The sequence below is a fragment of the Prosopis cineraria genome, unplaced genomic scaffold, assembly GCF_029017545.1.
Source record: "Prosopis cineraria cultivar Desert tree isolate PC_DT_omini unplaced genomic scaffold, ASM2901754v1 PC12, whole genome shotgun sequence".
NCBI classification, from domain to species: domain Eukaryota; kingdom Viridiplantae; phylum Streptophyta; class Magnoliopsida; order Fabales; family Fabaceae; genus Prosopis; species Prosopis cineraria.
Genome location: NW_026555343.1, coordinates 27,763,283 through 27,768,613, shown reverse-complemented (window position 1 = coordinate 27,768,613; position 5,331 = coordinate 27,763,283).

Here is a 5,331-nt window from a genome sequence, read left to right as displayed (position 1 = left end):
TGGTAGTTAATGAAATCATTATATTTTTTGGGCCGTATCTAGTCGTTGATACTCCATTTAATTGTAACTGAGTCTTTCAGTAAATCTGTAATTAAAGGTTATTTTCTTGCCATGCATCGACATAACTTAGGTTCAACAAGAAGTGTTTTTTTTTTTCTTTAATAAAATAGAGTTTAAATGAGTTGGACCTCAAGGGCTTATTAAGGTTAGGACGTACTTTTAGGTTCAAAATGCTTACAAAGCTACTTATAAATTATTTATCAATAAGGTTCTTAAATTGACAGTGGGATTTAAATTCACAATTTTGTACATTATGACTTAAATTGTCAAAAGTGGGCTTAGTTTTACCAAGCCCATTAACCTAACAAACACTATAGTTTCTTCATTAGATGATGATTGGTATGTGTTGAAAGTTAACTTTGTTTTACCAGGCTTGTTAACTTTTTATCAAAAAACTGCAGTTTCTCTGATTATGACTGTATCTTAATATTCTATAATTATTTAACAATATAGAATATTTTCTTTAATTTTAATTTTTATTCTGTCAGTCATTGAGAAAATTTTCCGGGATTATGTTTTCTCCTTGGCCCTATATATATCGATTCATTTAGAGAAATAATGTACATACAAATTAGCACTACAAATTCTCAGCGTGATTTAGGTTATAGGCAAGAAATTCTGTGAGTTATTGATGTATCAGAATAGAAATCAAATATTCTCAACTGAATGATCCGAGTTAATTTACCTCAGGCAAGAAATGGCTGGAGTTAAAGATTCTCTCCACTTCCATGCCCATCAACTGCCTTTATGGGATCAAATTAGGGTTACTATGGTAAATATGTTAGGAAGCAATACAAAACACAGGTGCTCATCAAATCTGCTAATAAAATAAAATCCCATGGTAATCCAGAAAAATAAATGAAGAATAGACATTAAAGCTAATTAAAACAGAATCAGAATGAGAAAATGATTAAAACACCAAAACTAATTAAATAAAAGACTTCATCCAAACTTTATTTGCCGTTCTTTTTTCAAGCTTTATACATTTTTTTGGGTATCTTATGGTTCCAATCTTATTGACATAAACACTATCTGTCTATTTGATATCATTCCCCATCAAATTTGGCTAAATCATAAATTCTTCTAACTACATTATAATTTATCATTTTAACTCTCTAATTTTGTTTAAAAATAACTCGTACGGCTAGAAAGAAAATAAGCAAGTGTGTGTGTAAGAGAGAGAGAGAGATTCTCTAACTTCTTGAAATCTTAAAAACAGTTGGATTTCAATACTATCAAATTTGTTGTTTAGGTGACCAAAGAAAAGCACAATCTGTTGTTTAGATTGACAACGACATTCATTAAGTTATGCAAAAAGTTTCAATAAAAATTAGTTCAACTAGTAAATATTTAGTCCATAATTTACAAGGTCATGAGTTTAAATCTCACTATTAATATGAGGAATTTATTAATAAATGATCTATAAGTAATTTTGTAAGAGTTCTTTAAATTTGAAAGCATACTCTTATTTTGATGAGTTTTGAAATTCAACTCACCTAAACTTTTCTTCATAAAAAAATTATGGAGTGTCTCTTTAGTGGTGTTTTCATATAGGCCAATCTATTGTTGAGAAATCAATGGTGAATAACTTGCAGATAAAGTTGCACAAACTTGGCATAAAGAAAACAACCAATAGATGCTCTATCTGATCTTATTTATAAGATACATTTTAAAAATAATTTTTGATCTAAAATATAAGACACATTGTAATAATTTTGCAAGAGTTATTTGAATACTTTTATTTTGATGAGTTCTAAAATTCAACTCACCTAAACTTTTCTTCATAAAAAAATTATGAAGTGTCTCTTTAATGGCGTTTTCATATGGGCCAATCTATTGTTGAGAAATCAATGGTAACTAACTTGCAAATAAAGCTGCCCAAACATGATATAAGGAGAACAACTAATAAATGCACTATCCAGTCTTATTTATAAGACACATTCTGAAAATAATTTTTGATTCAAAATATAAGATACATTGTAATAATTAAATCACTTTTTTTTAATTTTATTCCTTCTTGATTAGTGTAAATATATTTAATATAGTTGTATTATTATTTAAATCCAAAAGTAAAAATAAAAGTATATCTCAACCTTTTATGATATAAAAAAACTAACTTTTTTGTGATACGTGAAACGATTGAAAATGTCTTATAATAAAGACTAGAGAGAGTAGTTAGGTTGAATAGGATGGAATTAAATATTTAATACGCCATAAGCAGGATCGTTTGCTTGAGCATTCTGGGTAAATAAATATATATACACACACACACCAGAATATTTATATATCCTCATTTGAATATGACAATGTTTAAATATGATGCAATAATCCAATAATATCAAATGAGCAATCTCGACAGAAAAATCATGCAATATGTTACTCAATAATGGCAAGAGATTTTCTAGCGTTCATTGTTTTCTTGAACGTAGTGACATTTTATTTGTGAGAGATGCATGTTTTTCTTGTGAGCAATAATTTTAAAGTCATGCCTGTTTATAGGAGAAGACTTTATGGGTAAATCAATTTTTTTAAAATAATATTGCCTTGTGTGTGTGTGTGTGTGTGTAAATAGAAGACTGTGTCAATAAATCATTATTCTTAAAAAAAATGAGAATGTTGCTCTGTGCGTGTAAAAGGAATTAAATTAACCAAATTAAGGACATGAATGCTTCTCATTACAATATCCAAGTTATGTCTTCAAAATTATGGAATTTTTTTTAACTATAGGGTCATGATTAAAACCGTGCAAGAAAAACAATACTAGGTCAGGTTAGAAAGCCAAAAATCCTTACATCCTAAAAGAGGGTCCTTTAAAATTCTAATATTCAAACCAATGTTTTAAATGTAGATTGGATGTCGAATTAGAAAAACCAAAGTTAATATTAAGTGCATTGGTACTTGTGGAGGCATCATAAAAAATGATAAGGGGAATTGGATCAAAGATTTTCCAAACATATTGTAACTGAGCTCATAGGAATCTATGAAGGCCTTATCCTTTGCTGGAATAAAAAGTTATCCAAAGTTAATATTCATATTGACTTCATAGAGGCGTGTCTTTCATTACTTATAATTACTCTGAAAGCCATTCATTATCTAACATCATTAGAAATATCAAAGAATTCACTCTGAGGGACCAGGTGATCACTTTTGATCACATGTATAGAGAAGCGAATAGATGCACAAATCACTTAGTGCACCGGATACTGTAACCTTCCTGAAGTTAAACCACAAATTAACTCAAATCTCGTAATTATCTGAGGTGTTAAAGAGAATTTCTCAAAATTATTTCAAAGCAATCCCAATTTACCATTTCAAATCCCAAATATAAAATTTAAGGGCTCCAAATCAGAGTTTTAAAAACAAAGCAAAAACTTGAAAATCAATTTGGACCTTAAAAAAATGAGTTTTAAAACTCAAAAACCATTTCTGTGCAAAAATAACACGTGCGCCGTGGCTTACAACTCGTGCACTGCGGCGTGAGGTGCCATGTGCCTTGGCGCATTGCACAAAATTTGACAAATCAGTGCTGTCATTTGACAGTATAGGGAGCGAACTTTCGATGCGTCCCAACTCTCCGTCCGACGTCCAATTGAAGTGGTTTTAGTGTCTACACGGAGCTTTTTCCTAGCTCTAGCTAATAGCACCAATTTCACACTCAAATTCATTTTCTATCAAAAGTTGAACACTAAAATCCATTTTGACACATTTTCACAAAATTTCCCAAATGGGGTGTCCTAATTCAACTACACGTGCCAATAGCCTACACCAACTCTTCGACCACACTCAATGGACTCTTGCGAACTTGTGCAACACACCACACACAACCAAAAATACTTATTTCACAAAATCACCACTCAACCCCAATTTTCACAAAACATAAAGGGGGAGGAAAAGTTGCACAAAATCAACCATTTAATTCATATTTCTCAAAAATACATATGTTCATACTTGCACATGTATTTTGGCCCTATCCACGGGTTCACAGCAAAAACTTACTAACTCAGGGTACAAAATATACTAGTTAAATATAGAATCATGCAAGTAGTGCACCAAACATAACAATTAATCCTAGTTGGCAAAGGCATTAACAAATATACATGTAAAGAGAAAAAGAGAGGCATATAAAGGATTTACTCCACCAATCCTAAGCCTCAGTATGTTTTTCCTGACTTGGATTCGATGAGCTAGGTCCTGAAAATATTGAGAATTGAGGGGTGACTATAACCACTTAGTAACTAAGTTTTACTTAACCCTTACAATTACATATTAATTGTAAATAGATGCAATTAGGCATATAAACATATATTTCACATAGCATTAGGCCACGGTTCACAAAACTAACAACTATATGACTGGGCTGACCATAAAACACTATATCATGTTGTTTTCAAAACATAACTCATGGTCGCAAAAATAACAACCATGTGCCCTTAACACGCGTCAGACCACAAAATTAACAACTATGTGGCCGAACTTATATGCATGATCATATGCTAACCTTATATCCTCCTGTTACCTTCGACACGAAATTGGTGGCTATCATGAGACCACATCCTTCACAGATTAACCCAGCCTTCTACTTGTGAGGAGCTATCAGGCCAGGGTTAACTCACTCACTTATGTAATCTGATTTCCCCAATACTAACAATCATGGGGTGTCGTACCCTTAATCTAGCCTCCTCATGAACCGATGGAGACTAGTTAGGTTCGAGTCCCTCGTAGAACAAGTAGAACAATCTTGAATTAACTATGGGACAAGGGTTACCTTTCGATTCTAACGGTTGGTGCCAAGGTTAGTTTTTGATTCCAAGGTCACTGCCAATACGACGTGGATTTCAACCAATGTACTCCTCTCCCTAGGTGAACTCCCGCTAATGATCATGCTATGAACATTTCACACATAATATGCATTTAATAATATTTTCTCAACACATGAATTTATATAACACAAATGCTCTATACTTTAATACATATTTCATCACAATTCTCCACCCCTATTCATAATTTATAATTAATTCCATGAAACATCAAGGGTGGTAGAAATCAAGGTTTTCTTTTAAAAGAAACCATTTTACAATCACACACTTGCCAACATGCATCATCAAATTAATCATAAATCACATTTCACAATGCAATTAACATATAACTATAAAAATTAAGTTTTCCCCAGTTATTTCAAACCTTTAAAAGGTAAAGGTTTACCCCTCACTATATCAACTTCCCAAAGCTTCAACAAGCTCGAAAGGCACCAAGACGAACCTCTCTACAACC